The sequence below is a fragment of the Eleutherodactylus coqui genome, chromosome 4 (genome assembly GCF_035609145.1).
Source record: "Eleutherodactylus coqui strain aEleCoq1 chromosome 4, aEleCoq1.hap1, whole genome shotgun sequence".
Taxonomy (NCBI): domain Eukaryota; kingdom Metazoa; phylum Chordata; class Amphibia; order Anura; family Eleutherodactylidae; genus Eleutherodactylus; species Eleutherodactylus coqui.
Window position 1 is genome coordinate 151,540,359 of NC_089840.1, and position 27,689 is coordinate 151,568,047.

A 27,689-nucleotide genomic window follows, 5' to 3' on the forward strand; every position below is an offset into this window, starting at 1 on the left:
GTGCCACGGATAGTAGAGCTAACGTCAGATTAAATACAGGTGGGCTTCGGCCCACACTGCATCCCCCAGTCTGACCGGGGTTTTTTATAAATAGTCACAGGCAGGTACAACTCCGCAATGGGAACTCCGTGTGGACCGACAGCATGGGAGGGTCCCAGGAAGCCAGCGGCGGTACATAAATAAATCCCATTGCATTGCCCAGCACAGCTGAGGTAACGTCAGATTAAATGCAGGTGGGCTTCGGCCCACACTGCATGCCCCAACCTGACCGGGGTTTTTAATACATAGACACAGGCAGGTACAAATCCCCTATGTGAAGTCCCTGTGGACCCACAGCATGGGTGGCTCCCTGGAACCCACCGGCGGTACATAAATATATCCCATTGCAGTGCCCAGCACAGCTGAGGTAACGTCAGATTTAATGCAGTTTGGCTTCAGCCCACACTGCATGCCCCAGTCAGACTGGGGTTCTTTATAAGTAGTCACATGCAGTTACAACTCCGTCTGGACCGACAGCAAGGGTGAGTAACAGGAAGCCACCGGCGGTACATAAACATATCTCATTGCAGTGCCCTTGACAGCAGAGCTAACGTCAGATTAAATGCAGGTGGGCTTCGGCCCACACTGCATGCCCCAACCTTACCGGGGTTTTTAATTCATAGACACAGGCAGGTACAAATCCCTTATGTGAAGTCCCTGTGGACCGACAGCATCGGTGGCTCCCTGGAACCCACCGGTGGTACATAAATATATCCCATTGCAGTGCCCAGCACAGCTGAGGTAATGTCAGATTTAATGGAGTTTGGCTTCGGCCCACACTGCATGTCCCAGTCAGACTGGGGTTCCTTATAAGTAGACACATGCAGTTACAACTCTGTCTGGACCGACAGCATGGGTGAGTCCCAGGAAGCCAGCGGCGGTACATAAATAAATCCCATTGCATTGCCCAGCACAGCTGAGGTAACGTCAGATTTAATGCAGTTTGGCTTCGGCCCACACTACATGCCCCAGTCAGAGTGGGGTTCTTTATAAGTAGACACATGCAGTTACAACTCCGTGTGGACCGACAGCATGGGTGGGTCCCAGGAAGCCACCGGCGGTACATAAATATATCCCATTGCAGTGCCCTGGACAGCAGAGCTAACGTCAGATTAAATGCAGGTGGGCTTCGGCCCACACTGCATGCCCCAACCTGACCGGGGTTTTTAATACGAAGACACAGGCAGGTACAAATCCCCTATGTGAAGTTCCTGTGGACCAACAGCATGGGTGGCTCCCTGGAACCCACCGGCGGTACATAAATATATCCCATTGCAGTGCCCAGCACAGCTGAGGTAACGTCAGATTTAATGCAGTTTGGCTTCGGCCCACACTGCATGCCCCAGTCTTACCGGGGTTCTTTATAAGTAGACACATGCAGTGACAACTCCGTGTGGACCGACAGCATGGGTGGGTCCCAGGAAGCCATCGGCGGTACATAAATATATCCCATGGCAGTGCCCTGGACAGCAGAGCTAACGTCAGATTAAATGCAGGTGGGCTTCGGCCCACACTGCATGCCCCAACCTGACCGGGGTTTTTAATACGAAGACACAGGCAGGTACAAATCCCCTATGTGAAGTTCCTGTGGACCAACAGCATGGGTGGCTCCCTGGAACCCACCGGCGGTACATAAATATATCCCATTGCAGTGCCCTGGACAGCAGAGCTAACGTCAGATTAAATGCAGGTGGGCTTCGGCCAAGAATGTTTTCATAGTTGGAGGAGGAGGACGGGAAAGTTTTTGAGGCAGTACGTGTCCTGTCCCCGTGTCCGTGGTTATATGCACCTTCCCAGTGACCACGTCGCTGAAAAGTTGTCGCGCCTGTGGAACCTAGTAGCGTGGCCTCGCCACCATCATGTCTTTGGGAAGCCACAGTTTCCACCACCCTGTAACATTGCAGTAGCAGCAGTATAGGCAGAGCCGAGAATTAGTAACATTTCAGCGGTAAGAGTATGCACAAACCCCTGTAACATTTCATTGGCAGCAGTATACACAGACCCCAGTAACATTTCAGTAGTATCAGTATAGACAGACGCCAGTAACAGCAACGTAGAAGCAGTAGGGACAAAGCAGCAGATTCAAATTTCCCTGGCAGCAGTGTAGGGAGAGCATAGTATTGGTAAGATTTCAGTAGTAGGAGTATAGTCAGGCCCCAGCAACAGTAACATAGAAGCAGTAGGGACAAAGCAGCAGATTCACATTTCCCTGGCAGCAGTGTAGGGAGAGCACAGCATTTGTAACATTTCAGTAGTAGCAGTAGTCAGACCCCAGTAACAGTAAGGTAGAAGCAGTATGGGCAAAGCAGCAGATTCACATTTCCCTGGCAGCAGTGTAGGGAGAGTATAGTATTGGTACGATTTCAGTAGTAGGAGTATAGTCAGGCCCCAGCAACAGTAACGTAGAAGCAGTAGGGACAAAGCAGCAGATTCACATTTCCCTGGCAGCAGGGTAGGGAGAGCATAGTACTGGTAAGATTTCAGTAGTAGGAGTATAGACAGGCCCCAGCAACATTAACGTAGAAGCAGTAGAAACAAAGCAGCAGATTCACATTTCCCTGGCAGCAGTGTAGGGAGAGCATAGTATTGGTATGGTCTGGGGAAATCCAGGCTTTGTTCATCTTTATGAGTGTAAGCCTATCGGCGCTATCAGTTGACAGGCGGGTACGCTTGTCCGTGATGATTCCCCCAGCTGCACTAAACACCCTCTCTGACAAGACGCTAGCCACAGGGCACGCCAACACCTCCAGGGCATACAGCGCGAGTTCGGGCCACGTGTCCAGCTTTGACGCCCAGTAGTTGTATGAAGCAGAGGCGTCACGGAGGATGGTGGTATGATCGGCTGCGTACTCCCTCACCATCTTCTTACAGTGCTCCCTCCGACTCAGCCTGGACTGGGGAGGTGAGAGACAGTCTTGCTGGGGAGCCATAAAGCTGGCAAAGGCCTTGGAGAGTGTTCCCCTGCCTGCGCTGAACATGCTACCTGATCTCCGCGCCTCTCCTTCTACGTGGCCCTCAGAACTACGCCTTCTGCCACTAGCGCTGTCAGATGGGAAGTTTACCATCAGTTTGTCCAACAGGGCCCTGTGGTATTGCATCACTCTCAAACCCCTTTCCTCTTCGGGAATGAGAGTGGAAAGGTTCTCCTTATACCGTGGGTCAAGCAGTGTGTACACCCAGTAATCTGTAGTGGCCAGATTGCGTCTAACGCGAGGGTCACGAGAAAGGCATGCTAACATAAAGTCAGCCATGTGTGCCAGGGTACCTGTACGCAACATATGGCTGCCCTCACTAGGAAGATCACTTTGAGTATCCTCCTCCTCCTCCTCCTCCTCAGGCCATACACGCTGAATGGATGAGAGGCAAGCAGCATGGGTACCTTCTGCAGTCGGCCCAGCTGTCTCTTCCTCCTCAGGCTCCTCCCCCTCCTCCTCCTCCTCCACGCGCTGAGATATAGACATGAGGGTGCTCTGACTATCCAGCGACATACTGTCTTCCCCCGCCTCCGTTTCCGCCCGCAAAGCATCAGCCTTTATGCTTTGCAGGGAACTTCTCAACAGGCATAGCAGGGGAATGGTGACGCTAATGATTGCAGCATCGCCGCTCACCATCAGGGTGGACTCCTCAAAGTTTCCAAGGACCTGGCAGATATCTTCCATCCAGGCCCACTCCTCTGTAAAGAATTGGAGGCTGACTCCCACTTCGCCGCCCATGTTGGAGGTACTTGTAGACAGGATTCTACACTACCACTGTCCCTGCCTGACCAATAGTGCCCCTATACTGAAGTACAGACTGCAGCCTGAGAATGCTACAGCCTGCACGCCCGATATATATATAAAAAAAAAAATTGTGCAAAACTGCTCACAGCAGCCACAACAGTAATGCACTAGGTGAGCTGTGGCCCTAAGAAGGGCCGTTGTGGTTCTTGAAGATGCTAACACTGTCCGCAGCATTAGCAGCACTGTCCCTGATCTCTCTTAGCGTGTGTCTGTGGCGAGCCGCGGTCGGGGCTGATTTAAATACTCGGGGGTCACTTGATCTCGCCAGCCACTCACTACAGGGGGGTGGGATAGGGCTGGAACGTCACAGGAGGAAGTTGCAATGCCTTCCCGGTGTTTCTATTGGCCAGAAAAGGGTGCAAATTTCTCAGGGAAGGAAATGTAATGGAGTCGAGTGCCGCGTGGTGCAGTGTAGGGAGAGCATAGTATTGGTACGATTTCAGTAGTAGGAGTATAGTCAGGCCCCAGCAACAGTAACGTAGAAGCAGTAGGGACAAAGCAGCAGATTCACATTTCCCTGGCAGCAGTGTAGGGAGAGCATAGTATTGGTAAGATTTCAAAGATTTCAGTAGTAGTAGTATAGACAGGCCCCAGCAAAAGTAACGTAGAAGCAGTATGGGCAAAGCTGCAGATTCACATTTCCCTGGCAGCAGTGTAGGGAGAGCATAGTAATGGTACAATTTCAGTAGTAGGAGTATAGTCAGGCCCAAGCAACAGTAACGTAGAAGCAGTAGGGACAAAGCAGCAGATTCACATTTCCCTGGCAGCAGTGTAGGGAGAGCATAGTATTGGTAAGATTTTATTAGTAGAAGTATAGACAGGCCCCAGCAACAGTAACGTAGAAGCAGAATGGGCAAAGCAGCAGATTCACATTTCCCTGGCAGCAGTGTAGGGAGAGCATAGTATTGGTACGATTTCAGTAGTAGGAGTATAGTCAGGACCCAGCAACAGTAACGTAGAAGCAGTAGGGATAAAGCAGCAGATTCACATTTCCCTGGCAGCAGTGTAGGGAGAGCACAGCATTTGTAACATTTCAGTAGTAGCAGTATAGTCAAACCCCAGCAACAGTAACGTAGAAGCTGTATGGGCAAAGCAGCAGATTCACATTTCCCTGGTAGCAGTGTAGGGAGAGCATAGTATTGGTACGATTTCAGTAGTAGGAGTATAGTCAGGCCCCAGCAACAGTAACGTAGAAGCAGTAGGGACAAAGCAGCAGATTCACATTTCCCTGGCAGTGTAGGGAGAGCATAGTATTGGTAAGATTTCATAGTAGGAGTATAGACAGGCCCCAGCAACAGTAACGTAGAAGCAGTAGGGACAAAGCAGCAGATTTACATTTCCCTGGCAGCAGTGTAGGGAGAGCATAGTATTGGTAAGATTTCAGTAGTAGGAGTATAGACAGGCCCCAGCAAAAGTAAGGTAGAAGCAGTAGGAACAAAGCAGCAGATTCACATTTCCCTGGCAGCAGTGTAGGGAGAGCATTTTATTGGTAAGATTTCAGTAGTAGGAGTATAGACAGGCCCCAGCAACAGTAATGTAGAAGCAGTATGGGCAAAGCAGCAGATTCACATTTCCCTGGCAGCAGTGTAGGGAGAGCATAGTATTGGTACGATTTCAGTAGTAGGAGTATAGTCAGGACGCAGCAACAGTAACGTAGAAGCAGTAGGGACAAAGCAGCAGATTCAAATTTCCCTGGCAGCAGTGTAGGGAGAACACAGCATTTGTAACATTTCAGTAGTAGCAGTATAGTCAGACCCCAGTAACAGTAACGTAGAAGCAGTATGGGCAAAGCAGCAGATTCACATTTCCCTGGCAGCAGTGTAGGGAGAGCATAGTATTGGTACGATTTCAGTAGTAGGAGTATAGTCAGGCCCCAGCAACAGTAACGTAGAAGCAGTAGAGACAAAGCAGCAGATTCACATTTCCCTGGCAGCAGTGTAGGGAGAGCATAGTATTGGTACAATTTCAATAGTAGGAGTATAGTCAGGACCCAGCAACAGTAACGTAGAAGCAGTAGGGACAAAGCAGCAGATTCACATTTCCCTGGCAGCAGTGTACAGAGAGCATAGTATTGGTACGATTTCAGTAGTAGGAGTATAGTCAGGCCCCAGTAGCAGTAACGTAGAAGCAGTAGAGACAAAGCAGCAGATTCACATTTCCCTGGCAGCAGTGTAGGGAGAGCATAGTATTGGTAGGATTTCAGTAGTAGGAGTATAGACAGGCCCCAGCAACAGTAACGTAGAAGCAGTAGATACAAAGCAGCAGATTCACATTTCCCTGGCAGCAGTGTAGGGAGAGCATAGTATTGGTAAGATTTCAGTAGTAGGAGTATAGACAGGCCCCAGCAACAGTAACGTAGAAGCAGTATGGGCAAAGCAGCAGATTCACATTTCCTTGGCAGCAGTGTAGGTAGAGCATAGTATTAGTACGATTTCAGTAGTAGGAGTATAGTCAGGCCCCAGCAACAGTAACGTAGAAGCAGTAGGGATAAAACAGCAGATTCACATTTCCCTGGCAGCAGTGTACAGAGAGCATAGTATTGGTACGATTTCAGTAGTAGGAGTATAGTCAGGCCCCAGTAGCAGTAACGTAGAAGCAGTAGAGACAAAGCAGCAGATTCACATTTCCCTGGCAGCAGTGTAGAGAGAGCATAGTATTGGTAAGATTGCAGTAGTAGGAGTATAGACAGGCCCCAGCAACAGTAACGTAGAAGCAGTAGGGACAAAGCAGCAGATTCACATTTCCCTGGCAGCAGTGTAGGGAGAGCGTAGTATTGGTAAGATTTCAGTAGTAGGAGTATAGTCAGGACCCAGCAACATTAACGTAGAAGCAGTAGTGACAAAGCAGCAGATTCACATTTCCCTGGCAGCAGTGTAGGGAGAGCACAGCATTTGTAACATTTCAGTAGTAGCAGTATAGTCAGACCCCAGTAACAGTAACGTAGAATCAGTATGGGCAAAGCAGCAGATTCACATTTCCCTGGCAGCAGTGTAGGGAGAGCATAGTATTGGTACGATTTCAGTAGTAGGAGTATAGTCAGGCCCCAGCAACAGTAACGTAGAAGCAGTAGAGACAAAGCAGCAGATTCACATTTCCCTGGCAGCAGTGTAGGGAGAGCATAGTATTGGTACAATTTCAATAGTAGGAGTATAGTCAGGACCCAGCAACAGTAACGTAGAAGCAGTAGGGACAAAGCAGCAGATTCACATTTCCCTGGCAGCAGTGTACAGAGAGCATAGTATTGGTACGATTTCAGTAGTAGGAGTATAGTCAGGCCCCAGTAGCAGTAACGTAGAAGCAGTAGAGACAAAGCAGCAGATTCACATTTCCCTGGCAGCAGTGTAGGGAGAGCATAGTATTGGTAGGATTTCAGTAGTAGGAGTATAGACAGGCCCCAGCAACAGTAACGTAGAAGCAGTAGATACAAAGCAGCAGATTCACATTTCCCTGGCAGCAGTGTAGGGAGAGCATAGTATTGGTAAGATTTCAGTAGTAGGAGTATAGACAGGCCCCAGCAACAGTAACGTAGAAGCAGTAGGGACAAAGCAGCAGATTCACATTTCCCTGGCAGCAGTGTAGGGAGAGCGTAGTATTGGTAAGATTTCAGTAGTAGGAGTATAGTCAGGACCCAGCAACATTAACGTAGAAGCAGTAGTGACAAAGCAGCAGATTCACATTTCCCTGGCAGCAGTGTAGGGAGAGCACAGCATTTGTAACATTTCAGTAGTAGCAGTATAGTCAGACCCCAGTAACAGTAACGTAGAATCAGTATGGGCAAAGCAGCAGATTCACATTTCCCTGGCAGCAGTGTAGGGAGAGCATAGTATTGCTAGGATTTTAGTAGTAGCAGTATAGTCAGGCCTTAGCAACAGTAACGTAGAAGCAGTAGGGACAAAGCAGCAGATTCACATTTCCCTGACAGCAGTGTAGGGAGAGCACAGTATTGGTAAGATTTCAGTAGTAGGAGAATAGACAGGCCCTAGCAACAGTATCGTAGAAGCAGTAGGAACATAGCAGCAGATTCACATTTCCCTGACAGCAGTGTAGGGAGAGCATAGTATTGGTAAGATTTTAGTAGTAAGAGTATAGACAGGCCCCAGCAACAGTAACGTAGAAGCAGTATGGGCAAAGCAGCAGATTCACATTTCCCTGGCAGCATTGTAGGGAGAGCATAGTATTGGTAAGATTTCAGTAGTAGGAATAGAGTCAGGCCCCAGCAACAGTAACGTAGAAGCAGTAGGGACAAAGCAGCAGATTGACATTTCCCTGGCAGCAGTGTAGGGAGAGCATAGTATTGGTACGATTTCAGTAGTAGGAGTATAGTCAGGACCCAGCAACAGTAACGTAGAAGCAGTAGGGACAAAGCAGCAGATTCACATTTCCCTGGCAGCAGTGTAAGGAGAGCATAGTATTGGTACGATTTCAGTAGTAGGAGTATAGTCAGGCCCCAGCAACAGTAACGTAGAAGCAGTAGGGACAAAGCAGCAGATTCACATTTCCCTGGCAGCAGTGTAGGGAGAGCATAGTATTGGTAAGATTTCAATAGTAGGAGTATAGACAGGCCCCAGCAAAAGTAAGGTAGAAGCAGTAGGAACAAAGCAGCAGGTTCACATTTCCCTGGCAGCAGTGTAGGGAGAGCATAGTATTGGGTTGATTTCAGTAGTAGGAGAATAGACAGGCCCCCAGCAACAGTAACGTAGAAGCAGTAGGGACAAAGCAGCAGATTCACATTTCCCTGGCAGCAGTGTAGGGAGAGCACAGCATTTGTAACATTTCAGTAGTAGCAGTATAGTCAAACCCCAGCAACAGTAACGTAGAAGCTGTATGGGCAAAGCAGCAGATTCACATTTCCCTGGCAGCAGTGTAGGGAGAGCATAGTATTGGTACGATTTCAGTAGTAGGAGTATAGTCAGGCCCCAGCAACAGTAACGTAGAAGCAGTAGGGACAAAGCAGCAGATTCACATTTCCCTGGCAGTAGTGTAGGGAGAGCATAGTATTGGTAAGATTTCAGTAGTGGGAGTATAGACAGGCCCCAGCAACAGTAACGTAGAAGCAGTAGGGACAAAGCAGCAGATTCACATTTCCCTGGCAGCAGTGTAGGGAGAGCATAGTATTGGGTTGATTTCAGTAGTAGGAAAATAGACAGGCCCCAGCAACAGTAATGTAGAAGCAGTAGGGACAAAGCAGCAGATTCACATTTCCCTGGCAGCAGTGTAGGGAGAGCATAGTATTGGTAAGATTTCAGTAGTAGGAGTATAGTCAGGCCCCAGCAACAGTAACGTAGAAGCAGTAGGGACAAAGCAGCAGATTCACATTTCCCTGGCAGCAGTGTAGGGAGAGCATTTTATTGGTAAGATTTTAGTAGTAGGAGTATAGACAGGCCCCAGCAACAGTAACGTAAAAGCAGTATGGGCAAAGCAGCAGATTCACATTTCCCTGGCAGCAGTGTAGGGAGAGCATAGTATTAGTACGATTTCAGTAGTAGGAGTATAGTCAGGCCCCAGCAACAGTAACGTAGAAGCAGTAGAGACAAAGCAGCAGATTCACATTTCCCTGGCAGCAGTGTAGGGAGAGCATAGTATTGGTACGATTTCAGTAGTAGGAGTATAGTCAGGACCCAGCAACAGTAACGTAGAAGCAGTAGGGACAAAGCAGCAGATTCACATTTCCCTGGCAGCAGTGAAGGGAAAGCATAGTATTAGTACGATTTCAGTAGTAGGAGTATAGTCAGGCCCCAGCAACAGTAACGTAGAAGCAGTGTGGGCAAAGCAGCATATTCACATTTCCCTGCCAGCAGTGTAGGAGGGAGAGCATAGTGTTAGTACGATTTTAGAAGTAGGAGTATAGTCAGGCCCCAGCAACAGTAACGTAGAAGCAGTAGGGACAAAGCAGCAGATTCACATTTCCCTGGCAGTAGTGTAGGGAGAGCATAGTATTGGTAAGATTTCAGTAGTGGGAGTATAGACAGGCCCCAGCAACAGTAACGTAGAAGCAGTAGGGACAAAGCAGCAGATTCACATTTCCCTGGCAGCAGTGTAGGGAGAGCATAGTATTGGGTTGATTTCAGTAGTAGGAAAATAGACAGGCCCCAGCAACAGTAATGTAGAAGCAGTAGGGACAAAGCAGCAGATTCACATTTCCCTGGCAGCAGTGTAGGGAGAGCATAGTATTGGTAAGATTTCAGTAGTAGGAGTATAGTCAGGCCCCAGCAACAGTAACGTAGAAGCAGTAGGGACAAAGCAGCAGATTCACATTTCCCTGGCAGCAGTGTAGGGAGAGCATTTTATTGGTAAGATTTTAGTAGTAGGAGTATAGACAGGCCCCAGCAACAGTAACGTAAAAGCAGTATGGGCAAAGCAGCAGATTCACATTTCCCTGGCAGCAGTGTAGGGAGAGCATAGTATTAGTACGATTTCAGTAGTAGGAGTATAGTCAGGCCCCAGCAACAGTAACGTAGAAGCAGTAGAGACAAAGCAGCAGATTCACATTTCCCTGGCAGCAGTATAGGGAGAGCATAGTATTGGTACGATTTCAGTAGTAGGAGTATAGTCAGGACCCAGCAACAGTAACGTAGAAGCAGTAGGGACAAAGCAGCAGATTCACATTTCCCTGGCAGCAGTGAAGGGAAAGCATAGTATTAGTACGATTTCAGTAGTAGGAGTATAGTCAGGCCCCAGCAACAGTAACGTAGAAGCAGTGTGGGCAAAGCAGCATATTCACATTTCCCTGCCAGCAGTGTAGGAGGGAGAGCATAGTGTTAGTACGATTTTAGAAGTAGGAGTATAGTCAGGCCCCAGCAACAGTAACGTAGAAGCAGTAGGGACAAAGCAGCAGATTCACATTTCCCTGGCAGCAGTGTAGGGAGAGCATGGTATTGGTACGATTTCAGTAGTAGGAGTATAGTCAGGACCCAGCAACAGTAACGTAGAAGCAGTAGGGACAAAGCAGCAGATTCACATTTCCCTGGCAGCAGTGTAGGGAGAGCATAGTATTGGTAGGATTTCACTAGTAGGAGTATAGACAGGCCCCAGCAACAGTAACGTAGAAGCAGCAGAGACAAAGCAGCAGATTCACATTTCCCTGGCAGCAGTGTAGGGAGAGCATAGTATTGGTAAGATTTCAGTAGTAGGAGTATAGACAGGCCCCAGCAACAGTAACGTAGAAGCAGTATGGGCAAAGCAGCAGATTCACATTTCCTTGGCAGCAGTGTAGGTAGAGCATAGTATTAGTACGATTTCAGTAGTAGGAGTATAGTCAGGCCCCAGCAACAGTAACGTAGAAGCAGTAGGGACAAAACAGCAGATTCACATTTCCCTGGCAGCAGTGTAGAGAGAGCGTAGTATTGGTAAGATTTCAGTAGTAGGAGTCTAAATAGTCAGGACCCAGCAACAGTAACGTAGAAGCAGTAGGGACAAAGCAGCAGATTCACATTTCCCTGGCAGCACTGTAGGGAGAGCACAGCATTTGTAACATTTCAGTAGTAGCAGTATAGTCAGACCCCAGTAACAGTAACGTAGAAGCAGTATGGGCAAAGCAGCAGATTTACATTTCCCTGGCAGCAGTGTAGGGAGAGCATTTTATTGGTAAGATTGCAGTAGTAGGAGTATAGACAGGCCCCAGCAACAGTAACGTAGAAGCAGTATGGGCAAAGCAGCAGATTCACATTTCCCTGGCAGCAGTGTAGGGAGAGCATAGTATTAGTACGATTTCAGTAGTAGGAGTATAGTCAAGCCCCAGCAACAGTAACGTAGAAGCAGTAGAGACAAAGCAGCAGATTCACATTTCCCTGGCAGCAGTGTAGGGAGAGCATAGTATTGGTACGATTTCAGTAGTAGGAGTATAGTCAGGACCCAGCAACAGTGACGTAGAAGCAGTAGGGACAAAGCAGCAGATTCACATTTCCCTGGCAGCAGTGTAGGGAGAGCACAGCATTTGTAACATTTCAGTAGTAGCAGTATAGTCAGACCCCAGTAACAGTAACGTAGAAGCAGTATGGGCAAAGCAGCAGATTCAAATTTCCCTGGCAGCAGTGTAGGGAGAGCATGGTATTGGTACGATTTCAGTAGTAGGAGTAGAGTCAGGACCCAGCAACAGTAACATAGAAGCAGTATGGGCAAAGCAGCAGATTCACATTTCCCTGGCAGCAGTGTAGGGAGAGCATAGTATTGGTACGATTTCAGTAGTAGGAGTATAGTCAGGACCCAGCAACAGTAACATAGAAGCAGTAGGGACAAAGCAGCAGATTCACATTTCCCTGGCAGCAGTGAAGGGAAAGCATAGTATTAGTACGATTTCAGTAGTAGGAGTATAGTCAGGCCCCAGCAACAGTAACGTAGAAGCAGTAGGGACAAAGCAGCAGATTCACATTTCCCTGGCAGCAGTGTAGGGAGAGCATAGTATTGGTACGATTTCAGTAGTAGGAGTATAGTCAGGACCCAGCAACAGTAACGTAGAAGCAGTAGGGACAAAACAGCCGATTTACATTTCCCTGGCAGCAGTGCACGGAGAGCATAGTATTGGTACGATTTCAGTAGTAGGAGTATAGTCAGGCCCCAGTAACAGTAACGTAGAAGCAGTAGAGACAAAGCAGCAGATTCACATTTCCCTGGCAGCAGTGTAGGGAGAGCATAGTATTGGTAGGATTTCAGTAGTAGGAGTATAGACAGGCACCAGCAACAGTAACGTAGAAGAAGCAGAGACAAAGCAGCAGATTCACATTTCCCTGGCAGCAGTGTAGGGAGAGCATAGTATTGGTAAGATTTCAGTAGTAGGAGTATAGACAGGCCCCAGCAACAGTAACGTAGAAGCAGTATGGGCAAAGCAGCAGATTCACATTTCCTTGGCAGCAGTGTAGGTAGAGCATAGAATTAGTACGATTTCAGTAGTAGGAGTATAGTCAGGCCCCAGCAACAGTAACGTAGAAGCAGTAGGGACAAAACAGCAGATTCACATTTCCCTGGCAGCAGTGTAGGGAGAGCGTAGTATTGGTAAGATTTCAGTAGTAGGAGAATAGACAGGCCCCAGCAACAGTAACGTAGAAGCAGTAGGGACAAAGCAGCAGATTCACATTTCCCTGGCAGCAGTGTAGGGAGAGCGTAGTATTGGTAAGATTTCAGTAGTAGGAGTATAGTCAGGACCCAGCAACAGTAACGTAGAAGCAGTAGGGACAAAACAGCAGATTCACATTTCCCTGACAGCAGTGTAGGGAGAGCATAGTATTGGTAAGATTTCAGTAGTAGGAGAATAGATAGGCCCCAGCAACAGTAACGTAGAAGCAGTAGGGACAAAGCAGCAGATTCACATTTCCCTGGCAGCAGTGTAGGGAGAGCGTAGTATTGGTAAGATTTCAGTAGTAGGAGTATAGAGAGGCCCCAGCAACAGTAACGTAGAAGCAGTAGGGACAAAACAGCAGATTCACATTTCCCTGACAGCAGTGTAGGGAGAGCATAGTATTGGTAAGATTTCAGTAGTAGGAGAATAGATAGGCCCCAGCAACAGTAACGTAGAAGCAGTAGGGACAAAGCAGCAGATTCACATTTCCCTGGCAGCAGTGTAGGGAGAGCGTAGTATTGGTAAGATTTCAGTAGTAGGAGTATAGTCAGGACCCAGCAACAGTAACGTAGAAGCAGTAGGGACAAAGCAGCAGATTCACATTTCCCTGGCAGCAGTGTAGGGAGAGCACAGCATTTGTAACATTTCAGTAGTAGCAGTATAGTCAGGCCCCAGTAACAGTAACGTAGAAGCAGTATGGGCAAAGCAGCAGATTCACATTTCCCTGGCAGCAGTGTAGGGAGAGCATAGTATTGCTAGGATTTCAGTAGTAGGAGTATAGGCAGGCCCTAGCAACAGTAACGTAGAAGCAGTAGGGACAAAGCAGCAGATTCACATTTCCCTAACAGCAGTGTAGGGAGAGCATAGTATTGGTAAGATTGCAGTAGTAGGAGTATAGACAGGCCCCAGCAAAAGTAAGGTAGAAGCAGTAGGGACAAAGCAGCAGATTCACATTTCCCTGGCAGCAGTGTAGGGAGAGCGTAGTATTGGTAAGATTTCAGTAGTAGGAGTATAGTCAGGACCCAGCAACAGTAACGTAGAAGCAGTAGGGACAAAGCAGCAGATTCACATTTCCCTGGCAGCAGTGTAGGGAGAGCATAGTATTGGTATGATTTCAGTAGTAGGAGTATAGACAGGCCCCAGCAAAAGTAAGGTAGAAGCAGTAGGAACAAAGCAGCAGATTCACATTTCCCTGGCAGCAGTGTAGGGAGAGCACAGCATTTGTAACATTTCAGTAGTAGCAGTATAGTCAAACCCCAGCAACAGTAACGTAGAAGCTGTATGGGCAAAGCAGCAGATTCACATTTCCCTGCCAGCAGTGTAGGGAGAGCATAGTATTGGTACGATTTCAGTAGTAGGAGTATAGTCAGGCCCCAGCAACAGTAACGTAGAAGCAGTAGGGACAAAGCAGCAGATTCACATTTCCCTGGCAGTAGTGTAGGGAGAGCATAGTATTGGTAAGATTTCAGTAGTAGGAGTATAGACAGGCCCCAGCAACATTAACGTAGAAGCAGTAGGGACAAAGCATCAGATTCACATTTCCCTGGCAGCAGTGTAAGGAGAGCACAGCATTTGTAACATTTCAGTAGTAGCAGTATAGTCAGACCTCAGTAACAGTAACGTAGAAGCAGTATGAGCAAAGCAGCAGATTCACATTTCCCTGGTAGCAGTGTAAGGAGAGCATAGTATTGGTACGATTTCAGTAGTAGGAGTATAGTCAGGCCCCTGCAACAGTAACGTAGAAGCAGTAGGGACAAAGCAGCAGATTCACATTTCCCTGGCAGCAGTTTAGGGAGAGCATAGTATTGGTAAGATTTCAGTAGTAGGAGTATAGACAGGCCGCAGCAAAAGTAAGGTAAAAGCAGTAGGAACAAAGCAGCAGATTCACATTTCCCTGGCAGCAGTGTAGGGAGAGCATAGTATTGGGTTGATTTCAGTAGTAGGAGAATAGACAGGCCCCAGCAACAGTAACGTAGAAGCAGTAGGGACAAAGCAGCAGATTCACATTTCCCTGGCAGCAGTGTAGGGAGAGCAATAGTATTGGTAAGATTTCAGTAGTAGGAGTATAGACAGGCCCCAGCAACAGTAACGTAGAAGCAGTATGGGCAAAGCAGCAGATTCACATTCCCTTGGCAGCAGTGTAGGTAGAGCATAGTATTAGTACGATTTCAGTAGTAGGAGTATAGTCAGGCCCCAGCAACAGTAACGTAGAAGCAGTAGGGATAAAACAGCAGATTCACATTTCCCTGGCAGCAGTGTAGAGAGAGCATAGTATTGGTAAGATTGCAGTAGTAGGAGTATAGACAGGCCCCAGCAACAGTAACGTAGAAGCAGTAGGGACAAAGCAGCAGATTCACATTTCCCTGACAGCAGTGTAGGGAGAGCATAGTATTGGTAAGATTTCAGTAGTAGGAGAATAGACAGGCCCCAGCAACAGTAACGTAGAAGCAGTAGGGACAAAGCAGCAGATTCACATTTCCCTGGCAGCAGTGTAGGGAGAGCGTAGTATTGGTAAGATTTCAGTAGTAGGAGTATAGTCAGGACCCAGCAACAGTAACGTAGAAGCAGTAGGGACAAAGCAGTAGATTCACATTTCCCTGGCAGCAGTTTAGGGAGAGCACAGCATTTGTAACATTTCAGTAGTAGCAGTATAGTCAGACCCCAGTAACAGTAACGTAGAAGCAGTATGGGCAAAGCAGCAGATTCACATTTCCCTGGCAGCAGTGTAGGGAGAGCATAGTATTGCTAGGATTTTAGTAGTAGGAGTATAGTCAGGCCTTAGCAACAGTAACGTAGAAGCAGTAGGGACAAAGCAGCAGATTCACATTTCCCTGACAGCAGTGTAGGGAGAGCATAGTATTGGTAAAATTTCAGTAGTAGGAGAATAGACAGGCCCTAGCAACAGTATCGTAGAAGCAGTAGGAACAAAGCAGCAGATTCACATTTCCCTGACAGCAGTGTAGGGAGAGCATAGTATTGGTAAGATTTTAGTAGTAGGAGCATAGACAGGCCCCAGCAACAGTAACGTAGAAGCAGTAGGGACAAAGCAGCAGATTCACATTTCCCTGGCAGCAGTGTACGGAGAGCATAGTATTGGTATGATTTCAGTAGTAGGAGTATAGTCAGGCCCCAGCAACAGTAACATAGAAGCAGTAGGGACAAAGCAGCAGATTCACATTTCCCTGGCAGCAGTGTAGGGAGAGCGTAGTATTGGTAAGATTTCAGTAGTAGGAGTATAGTCAGGACCCAGCAACAGTAACGTAGAAGCAGTAGGGACAAAGCAGCAGATTCAGATTTCCCTGGCAGCAGTGTAGGGAGAGCACAGCATTTGTAACATTTCAGTAGTAGCAGTATAGTCAGACCCCAGTAACAGTAACGTAAAAGCAGTATGGGCAAAGCAGCAGATTCACATTTCCCTGGCAGCAGTGTAGGGAGAGCATTTTATTGGTAAGATTGCAGTAGTAGGAGTATAGACAGGCCCCAGCAACAGTAACGTAGAAGCAGTATGGGCAAAGCAGCAGATTCACATTTCCCTGGCAGCAGTGTAGGGAGAGCATAGTATTAGTACGATTTCAGTAGTAGGAGTATAGTCAAGCCCCAGCAACAGTAACGTAGAAGCAGTAGGGACAAAGCAGCAGATTCACATTTCCCTGGCAGCAGTGTAGGGAGAGCATAGTATTGGTACGATTTCAGTAGTAGGAGTATAGTCAGGACCCAGCAGCAGTAACGTAGAAGCAGTCGGGACAAAGCAGCAGATTCACATTTCCCTGGCAGCAGTGTAGGGACAGCGTAGTATTGGTAAGATTTCAGTAGTAGGAGTATAGACAGGCCCCAGCAACAGTAACGTAGAAGCAGTATGGGCAAAGCAGCAGATTCACATTTCCTTGGCAGCAGTGTAGGTAGAGCATAGTATTAGTACGATTTCAGTAGTAGGAGTATAGTCAGGCCCCAGCAACAGTAACGTAGAAGCAGTAGGGACAAAACAACAGATTCACATTTCCCTGGCAGCAGTGTAGAGAGAACATAGTATTGGTAAGATTTCAGTAGTAGGAGTATAGACAGGCCCCAGCAACAGTAACGTAGAAGCAGTAGGGACAAAACAGCAGATTCACATTTCCCTGACAGCAGTGTAGGGAGAGCATAGTATTGGTAAGATTTCAGTAGTAGGAGAATAGATAGGCCCCAGCAACAGTAACGTAGAAGCAGTAGGGACAAAGCAGCAGATTCACATTTCCCTGGCAGCAGTGTAGGGAGAGCGTAGTATTGGTAAGATTTCAGTAGTAGGAGTGTAGTCAGGACCCAGCAACAGTAACGTAGAAGCAGTAGGGACAAAGCAGCAGATTCACATTTCCCTGGCAGCAGTGTAGGGAGAGCACAGCATTTGTAACATTTCAGTAGTAGCAGTATAGTCAGACCCCAGTAACAGTAACGTAGAAGCAGTATGGGCAAAGCAGCAGATTCACATTTCCCTGGCAGCAGTGTAGGGAGAGCATAGTATTGGTACGATTTCAGTAGTAGGAGTATAGTCAGGCCCTAGCAACAGTAACGTAGAAGCAGTAGGGACAAAGCAGCAGATTCACATTTCCCTGACAGCAGTGTAGGGAGAGCATAGTATTGGTAAGATTGCAGTAGTAGGAGTATAGACAGGCCCCAGCAAAAGTAAGGTAGAAGCAGTAGGGACAAAGCAGCAGATTCACATTTCCCTGGCAGCAGTGTAGAGAGAGCGTAGTATTGGTAAGATTTCAGTAGTAGGAGTATAGACAGGCCCCAGCAACAGTAACGTAGAAGCAGTATGGGCAAAGCAGCAGATTCACATTTCCTTGGCAGCAGTGTAGGTAGAGCATAGTATTAGTACGATTTCAGTAGTAGGAGTATAGTCAGGACCCAACAACAGTAACGTAGAAGCAGTAGGGACAAAACAGCAGATTCACATTTCCCTGACAGCAGTGTAGGGAGAGCATAGTATTGGTAAGATTTCAGTAGTAGGAGAATAGATAGGCCCCAGCAACAGTAACATAGAATCAGTAGGGACAAAGCAGCAGATTCACATTTCCCTGGCAGCAGTGTAGGGGGAGCGTAGTATTGGTAAGATTTCAGTAGTAGGAGTATAGTCAGGACCCAGCAACAGTAACGTAGAAGCAGTAGGGACAAAGCAGCAGATTCACATTTCCCTGGCAGCAGTGTAGGGAGAGCACAGCATTTGTAACATTTCAGTAGTAGCAGTATAGTCAGGCCCCAGTAACAGTAACGTAGAAGCAGTATGGGCAAAGCAGCAGATTTACATTTCCCTGGCAGCAGTGTAGGGAGAGCATTTTATTGGTAAGATTGCAGTAGTAGGAGTATAGACAGGCCCCAGCAACAGTAACGTAGAAGCAGTATGGGCAAAGCAGCAGATTCACATTTCCCTGGCAGCAGTGTAGGGAGAGCATAGTATTGGTACGATTTCAGTAGTAGGAGTATAGTCAGGACCCAGCTACAGTAACGTAGAAGCAGTAGGGACAAAGCAGCAGATTCACATTTTCCTGGCAGCACTGTAGGGAGAGCACAGCATTTGTAACATTTCAGTAGTAGCAGTATAGTCAGACCCCAGTAACAGTAACGTAGAAGCAGTATGGGCAAAGCAGCAGATTTACATTTCCCTGGCAGCAGTGTAGGGAGAGCATTTTATTGGTAAGATTGCAGTAGTAGGAGTATAGACAGGCCCCAGCAACAGTAACGTAGAAGCAGTATGGGCAAAGCAGCAGATTCACATTTCCCTGGCAGCAGTGTAGGGAGAGCATAGTATTAGTACGATTTCAGTAGTAGGAGTATAGTCAAGCCCCAGCAACAGTAACGTAGAAGCAGTAGAGACAAAGCAGCAGATTCACATTTCCCTGGCAGCAGTGTAGGGAGAGCATAGTATTGGTACGATTTCAGTAGTAGGAGTATAGTCAGGACCCAGCAACAGTAACGTAGAAGCAGTAGGGACAAAGCAGCAGATTCACATTTCCCTGGCAGCAGTGTAGGGAGAGCACAGCATTTGTAACATTTCAGTAGTAGCAGTATAGTCAGGCCCCAGTAACAGTAACGTAGAAGCAGTATGGGCAAAGCAGCAGATTTACATTTCCCTGGCAGCAGTGTAGGGAGAGCATTTTATTGGTAAGATTGCAGTAGTAGGAGTATAGACAGGCCCCAGCAACAGTAACGTAGAAGCAGTATGGGCAAAGCAGCAGATTCACATTTCCCTGGCAGCAGTGTAGGGAGAGCATAGTATTGGTACGATTTCAGTAGTAGGAGTATAGTCAGGACCCAGCAACAGTAACGTAGAAGCAGTAGGGGCAAAGCAGCAGATTCACATTTCCCTGGCAGCACTGTAGGGAGAGCACAGCATTTGTAACATTTCAGTAGTAGCAGTATAGTCAGACCCCAGTAACAGTAACGTAGAAGCAGTATGGGCAAAGCAGCAGATTTACATTTCCCTGGCAGCAGTGTAGGGAGAGCATTTTATTGGTAAGATTGCAGTAGTAGGAGTATAGACAGGCCCCAGCAACAGTAACGTAGAAGCAGTATGGGCAAAGCAGCAGATTCACATTTCCCTGGCAGCAGTGTAGGGAGAGCATAGTATTAGTACGATTTCAGTAGTAGGAGTATAGTCAAGCCCCAGCAACAGTAACGTAGAAGCAGTAGAGACAAAGCAGCAGATTCACATTTCCCTGGCAGCAGTGTAGGGAGAGCATAGTATTGGTACGATTTCAGTATTAGGAGTATAGTCAGGACCCAGCAACAGTAACGTAGAAGCAGTAGGGACAAAGCAGCAGATTCACATTTCCCTGGCAGCAGTGTAGGGAGAGCACAGCATTTGTAACATTTCAGTAGTAGCAGTATAGTCAGACCCCAGTAACAGTAACGTAGAAGCAGTATGGGCAAAGCAGCAGATTCAAATTTCCCTGGCAGCAGTGTAGGGAGAGCATAGTATTGGTACGATTTCAGTAGTAAGAGTATAGTCAGGACCCAGCAACAGTAACATAGAAGCAGTATGGGCAAAGCAGCAGATTCACATTTCCCTGGCAGCAGTGAAGGGAAAGCATAGTATTAGTACGATTTCAGTAGTAGGAGTATAGTCAGGCCCCAGCAACAGTAACGTAGAAGCAGTAGGGACAAAGCAGCAGATTCACATTTCCCTGGCAGCAGTGTAGGGAGAGCATAGTATTGGTACGATTTCAGTAGTAGGAGTATAGTCAGGACCCAGCAACAGTAACGTAGAAGCAGTAGGGACAAAACAGCCGATTTACATTTCCCTGGCAGCAGTGCACGGAGAGCATAGTATTGGTACGATTTCAGTAGTAGGAGTATAGTCAGGCCCCAGTAACAGTAACGTAGAAGCAGTAGAGACAAAGCAGCAGATTCACATTTCCCTGGCAGCAGTGTAGGGAGAGCATAGTATTGGTAGGATTTCAGTAGTAGGAGTATAGACAGGCCCCAGCAACAGTAACGTAGAAGAAGCAGAGACAAAGCAGCAGATTCACATTTCCCTGGCAGCAGTGTAGGGAGAGCATAGTATTGGTAAAATTTCAGTAGTAGGAGTATAGACAGGCCCCAGCAACAGTAACGTAGAAGCAGTAGGGGCAAAGCAGCAGATTCACATTTCCTTGGCAGCAGTGTAGGTAGAGCATAGAATTAGTACGATTTCAGTAGTAGGAGTATAGTCAGGCCCCAGCAACAGTAACGTAGAAGCAGTAGGGACAAAACAGCAGATTCACATTTCCCTGGCAGCAGTGCAGAGAGAGCAAAGTATTGGTAAGATTTCAGTAGTAGGAGAATAGACAGGCCCCAGCAACAGTAACGTAGAAGCAGTAGGGACAAAGCAGCAGATTCACATTTCCCTGGCAGCAGTGTAGGGAGAGCGTAGTATTGGTAAGATTTCAGTAGTAGGAGTATAGTCAGGACCCAGCAACAGTAACGTAGAAGCAGTAGGGACAAAACAGCAGATTCACATTTCCCTGACAGCAGTGTAGGGAGAGCATAGTATTGGTAAGATTTCAGTAGTAGGAGAATAGATAGGCCCCAGCAACAGTAACGTAGAAGCAGTAGGGACAAAGCAGCAGATTCACATTTCCCTGGCAGCAGTGTAGGGAGAGCGTAGTATTGGTAAGATTTCAGTAGTAGGAGTATAGACAGGCCCCAGCAACAGTAACGTAGAAGCAGTAGGGACAAAACAGCAGATTCACATTTCCCTGACAGCAGTGTAGGGAGAGCACAGCATTTGTAACATTTCAGTAGTAGCAGTATAGTCAGGCCCCAGTAACAGTAACGTAGAAGCAGTATGGGCAAAGCAGCAGATTCACATTTCCCTGGCAGCAGTGTAGGGAGAGCATAGTATTGCTAGGATTTCAGTAGTAGGAGTATAGGCAGGCCCTAGCAACAGTAACGTAGAAGCAGTAGGGACAAAGCAGCAGATTCACATTTCCCTGACAGCAGTGTAGGGAGAGCATAGTATTGGTAAGATTGCAGTAGTAGGAGTATAGACAGGCCCCAGCAAAAGTAAGGTAGAAGCAGTAGGGACAAAGCAGCAGATTCACATTTCCCTGGCAGCAGTGTAGGGAGAGCGTAGTATTGCTAAGATTTCAGTAGTAGGAGTATAGTCAGGACCCAGCAACAGTAACGTAGAAGCAGTAGGGACAAAGCAGCAGATTCACATTTCCCTGGCAGCAGTGTAGGGAGAGCATAGTATTGGTAAGATTTCAGTAGTAGGAGTATAGACAGGCCCCAGCAAAAGTAAGGTAGAAGCAGTAGGAACAAAGCAGCAGATTCACATTTCCCTGGCAGCAGTGTAGAGAGAGCACAGCATTTGTAACATTTCAGTAGTAGCAGTATAGTCAAACCCCAGCAACAGTAACGTAGAAGCTGTATGGGCAAAGCAGCAGATTCACATTTCCCTGCCAGCAGTGTAGGGAGAGCATTTTATTGGTAAGATTTCAGTAGTAGGAGTATAGACAGGCCCCAGCAACATTAACGTAGAAGCAGTATGGGCAAAGCAGCAGATTCACATTCCCTTGGCAGCAGTGTAGGTAGAGCATAGTATTAGTACGATTTCAGTAGTAGGAGTATAGTCAGGCCCCAGCAACAGTAACGTAGAAGCAGTAGGGATAAAACAGCAGATTCACATTTCCCTGGCAGCAGTGTAGAGAGAGCATAGTATTGGTAAGATTGCAGTAGTAGGAGTATAGACAGGCCCCAGCAACAGTAACGTAGAAGCAGTAGGGACAAAGCAGCAGATTCACATTTCCCTGACAGCAGTGTAGGGAGAGCATAGTATTGGTAAGATTTCAGTAGTAGGAGAATAGACAGGCCCCAGCAACAGTAACGTAGAAGCAGTAGGGACAAAGCAGCAGATTCACATTTCCCTGGCAGCAGTGTAGGGAGAGCGTAGTATTGGTAAGATTTCAGTAGTAGGAGTATAGTCAGGACCCAGCAACAGTAACGTAGAAGCAGTAGGGACAAAGCAGCAGATTCACATTTCCCTGGCAGCAGTTTAGGGAGAGCACAGCATTTGTAACATTTCAGTAGTAGCAGTATAGTCAGACCCCAGTAACAGTAACGTAGAAGCAGTATGGGCAAAGCAGCAGATTCACATTTCCCTGGCAGCAGTGTAGGGAGAGCATAGTATTGGTAAGATTTCAGTAGTAGGAGTATAGTCAGGCCTTAGCAACAGTAACGTAGAAGCAGTAGGGACAAAGCAGCAGATTCACATTTCCTTGACAGCAGTGTAGGGAGAGCATAGTATTGGTAAAATTTCAGTAGTAGGAGAATAGACAGGCCCTAGCAACAGTATCGTAGAAGCAGTAGGAACAAAGCAGCAGATTCACATTTCCCTGACAGCAGTGTAGGGAGAGCATAGTATTGGTAAGATTTTAGTAGTAGGAGCATAGACAGGCCCCAGCAACAGTAACGTAGAAGCAGTAGGGACAAAGCAGCAGATTCACATTTCCCTGGCAGCAGTGTACGGAGAGCATAGTATTGGTATGATTTCAGTAGTAGGGGTATAGTCAGGCCCCAGCAACAGTAACATAGAAGCAGTAGGGACAAAGCAGCAGATTCACATTTCCCTGGCAGCAGTGTAGGGAGAGCGTAGTATTGGTAAGATTTCAGTAGTAGGAGTATAGTCAGGACCCAGCAACAGTAACGTAGAAGCAGTAGGGACAAAGCAGCAGATTCAGATTTCCCTGGCAGCAGTGTAGGGAGAGCACAGCATTTGTAACATTTCAGTAGTAGCAGTATAGTCAGACCCCAGTAACAGTAACGTAAAAGCAGTATGGGCAAAGCAGCAGATTCACATTTCCCTGGCAGCAGTGTAGGGAGAGCATTTTATTGGTAAGATTGCAGTAGTAGGAGTATAGACAGGCCCCAGCAACAGTAACGTAGAAGCAGTATGGGCAAAGCAGCAGATTCACATTTCCCTGGCAGCAGTGTAGGGAGAGCATAGTATTAGTACGATTTCAGTAGTAGGAGTATAGTCAAGCCCCAGCAACAGTAACGTAGAAGCAGTAGGGACAAAGCAGCAGATTCACATTTCCCTGGCAGCAGTGTAGGGAGAGCATAGTATTGGTACGTTTTCAGTAGTAGGAGTATAGTCAGGACCCAGCAGCAGTAACGTAGAAGCAGTCGGGACAAAGCAGCAGATTCACATTTCCCTGGCAGCAGTGTAGGGACAGCGTAGTATTGGTAAGATTTCAGTAGTAGGAGTATAGACCGGCCCCAGCAACAGTAACGTAGAAGCAGTATGGGCAAAGCAGCAGATTCACATTTCCCTGGCAGCAGTGTAGGTAGAGCATAGTATTAGTACGATTTCAGTAGTAGGAGTATAGTCAGGCCCCAGCAACAGTAACGTAGAAGCAGTAGGGACAAAACAGCAGATTCACATTTCCCTGGCAGCAGTGTAGAGAGAACATAGTATTGGTAAGATTTCAGTAGTAGGAGTATAGACAGGCCCCAGCAACAGTAACGTAGAAGCAGTAGGGACAAAACAGCAGATTCACATTTCCCTGACAGCAGTGTAGGGAGAGCATAGTATTGGTAAGATTTCAGCAGTAGGAGAATAGATAGGCCCCAGCAACAGTAACGTAGAAGCAGTAGGGACAAAGCAGCAGATTCACATTTCCCTGGCAGCAGTGTAGGGAGAGCGTAGTATTGGTAAGATTTCAGTAGTAGGAGTATAGTCAGGACCCAGCAACAGTAACGTAGAAGCAGTAGGGACAAAGCAGCAGATTCACATTTCCCTGGCAGCAGTGTAGGGAGAGCACAGCATTTGTAACATTTCAGTAGTAGCAGTATAGTCAGACCCCAGTAACAGTAACGTAGAAGCAGTATGGGCAAAGCAGCAGATTCACATTTCCCTGGCAGCAGTGTAGGGAGAGCATAGTATTGGTACGATTTCAGTAGTAGGAGTATAGTCAGGCCCTAGCAACAGTAACGTAGAAGCAGTAGGGACAAAGCAGCAGATTCACATTTCCCTGACAGCAGTGTAGGGAGAGCATAGTATTGGTAAGATTGCAGTAGTAGGAGTATAGACAGGCCCCAGCAAAAGTAAGGTAGAAGCAGTAGGGACAAAGCAGCAGATTCACATTTCCCTGGCAGCAGTGTAGGGAGAGCGTAGTATTGGTAAGATTTCAGTAGTAGGAGTATAGACAGGCCCCAGCAACAGTAACGTAGAAGCAGTATGGGCAAAGCAGCAGATTCACATTTCCTTGGCAGCAGTGTTGGTAGAGCATAGTATTAGTACGATTTCAGTAGTAGGAGTATAGTCAGGACCCAACAACAGTAACGTAGAAGCAGTAGGGACAAAACAGCAGATTCACATTTCCCTGACAGCAGTGTAGGGAGAGCATAGTATTGGTAAGATTTCAGTAGTAGGAGAATAGATAGGCCCCAGCAACAGTAACATAGAAGCAGTAGGGACAAAGCAGCAGATTCACATTTCCCTGGCAGCAGTGTAGGGGGAGCGTAGTATTGGTAAGATTTCAGTAGTAGGAGTATAGTCAGGACCCAGCAACAGTAACGTAGAAGCAGTAGGGACAAAGCAGCAGATTCACATTTCCCTGGCAGCAGTGTAGGGAGAGCACAGCATTTGTAACATTTCAGTAGTAGCAGTATAGTCAGGCCCCAGTAACAGTAACGTAGAAGCAGTATGGGCAAAGCAGCAGATTTACATTTCCCTGGCAGCAGTGTAGGGAGAGCATTTTATTGGTAAGATTGCAGTAGTAGGAGTATAGACAGGCCCCAGCAACAGTAACGTAGAAGCAGTATGGGCAAAGCAGCAGATTCACATTTCCCTGGCAGCAGTGTAGGGAGAGCATAGTATTGGTACGATTTCAGTAGTAGGAGTATAGTCAGGACCCAGCAACAGTAACGTAGAAGCAGTAGGGACAAAGCAGCAGATTCACATTTCCCTGGCAGCAGTGTAGGGAGAGCACAGCATTTGTAACATTTCAGTAGTAGCAGTATAGTCAGACCCCAGTAACAGTAACGTAGAAGCAGTATGGGCAAAGCAGCAGATTTACATTTCCCTGGCAGCAGTGTAGGGAGAGCATTTTATTGGTAAGATTGCAGTAGCAGGAGTATAGACAGGCCCCAGCAACAGTAACGTAGAAGCAGTATGGGCAAAGCAGCAGATTCACATTTCCCTGGCAGCAGTGTAGGGAGAGCATAGTATTAGTACGATTTCAGTAGTAGGAGTATAGTCAAGCCCCAGCAACAGTAACGTAGAAGCAGTAGGGACAAAGCAGCAGATTCACATTTCCCTGGCAGCAGTGTAGGGAGAGCATAGTATTGGTACGTTTTCAGTAGTAGGAGTATAGTCAGGACCCAGCAGCAGTAACGTAGAAGCAGTAGGGACAAAACAGCAGATTCACATTTCCCTGGCAGCAGTGTAGAGAGAACATAGTATTGGTAAGATTTCAGTAGTAGGAGTATAGACAGGCCCCAGCAACAGTAACGTAGAAGCAGTAGGGACAAAACAGCAGATTCACATTTCCCTGACAGCAGTGTAGGGAGAGCATAGTATTGGTAAGATTTCAGCAGTAGGAGAATAGATAGGCCCCAGCAACAGTAACGTAGAAGCAGTAGGGACAAAGCAGCAGATTCACATTTCCCTGGCAGCAGTGTAGGGAGAGCGTAGTATTGGTAAGATTTCAGTAGTAGGAGTATAGTCAGGACCCAGCAACAGTAACGTAGAAGCAGTAGGGACAAAGCAGCAGATTCACATTTCCCTGGCAGCAGTGTAGGGAGAGCACAGCATTTGTAACATTTCAGTAGTAGCAGTATAGTCAGACCCCAGTAACAGTAACGTAGAAGCAGTATGGGCAAAGCAGCAGATTCACATTTCCCTGGCAGCAGTGTAGGGAGAGCATAGTATTGGTACGATTTCAGTAGTAGGAGTATAGTCAGGCCCTAGCAACAGTAACGTAGAAGCAGTAGGGACAAAGCAGCAGATTCACATTTCCCTGACAGCAGTGTAGGGAGAGCATAGTATTGGTAAGATTGCAGTAGTAGGAGTATAGACAGGCCCCAGCAAAAGTAAGGTAGAAGCAGTAGGGACAAAGCAGCAGATTCACATTTCCCTGGCAGCAGTGTAGGGAGAGCGTAGTATTGGTAAGATTTCAGTAGTAGGAGTATAGACAGGCCCCAGCAACAGTAACGTAGAAGCAGTATGGGCAAAGCAGCAGATTCACATTTCCTTGGCAGCAGTGTTGGTAGAGCATAGTATTAGTACGATTTCAGTAGTAGGAGTATAGTCAGGACCCAACAACAGTAACGTAGAAGCAGTAGGGACAAAACAGCAGATTCACATTTCCCTGACAGCAGTGTAGGGAGAGCATAGTATTGGTAAGATTTCAGTAGTAGGAGAATAGATAGGCCCCAGCAACAGTAACATAGAAGCAGTAGGGACAAAGCAGCAGATTCACATTTCCCTGGCAGCAGTGTAGGGGGAGCGTAGTATTGGTAAGATTTCAGTAGTAGGAGTATAGTCAGGACCCAGCAACAGTAACGTAGAAGCAGTAGGGACAAAGCAGCAGATTCACATTTCCCTGGCAGCAGTGTAGGGAGAGCACAGCATTTGTAACATTTCAGTAGTAGCAGTATAGTCAGGCCCCAGTAACAGTAACGTAGAAGCAGTATGGGCAAAGCAGCAGATTTACATTTCCCTGGCAGCAGTGTAGGGAGAGCATTTTATTGGTAAGATTGCAGTAGTAGGAGTATAGACAGGCCCCAGCAACAGTAACGTAGAAGCAGTATGGGCAAAGCAGCAGATTCACATTTCCCTGGCAGCAGTGTAGGGAGAGCATAGTATTGGTACGATTTCAGTAGTAGGAGTATAGTCAGGACCCAGCAACAGTAACGTAGAAGCAGTAGGGACAAAGCAGCAGATTCACATTTCCCTGGCAGCACTGTAGGGAGAGCACAGCATTTGTAACATTTCAGTAGTAGCAGTATAGTCAGACCCCAGTAACAGTAACGTAGAAGCAGTATGGGCAAAGCAGCAGATTTACATTTCCCTGGCAGCAGTGTAGGGAGAGCATTTTATTGGTAAGATTGCAGTAGCAGGAGTATAGACAGGCCCCAGCAACAGTAACGTAGAAGCAGTATGGGCAAAGCAGCAGATTCACATTTCCCTGGCAGCAGTGTAGGGAGAGCATAGTATTAGTACGATTTCAGTAGTAGGAGTATAGTCAAGCCCCAGCAACAGTAACGTAGAAGCAGTAGAGACAAAGCAGCAGATTCACATTTCCCTGGCAGCAGTGTAGGGAGAGCATAGTATTGGTACGATTTCAGTAGTAGGAGTA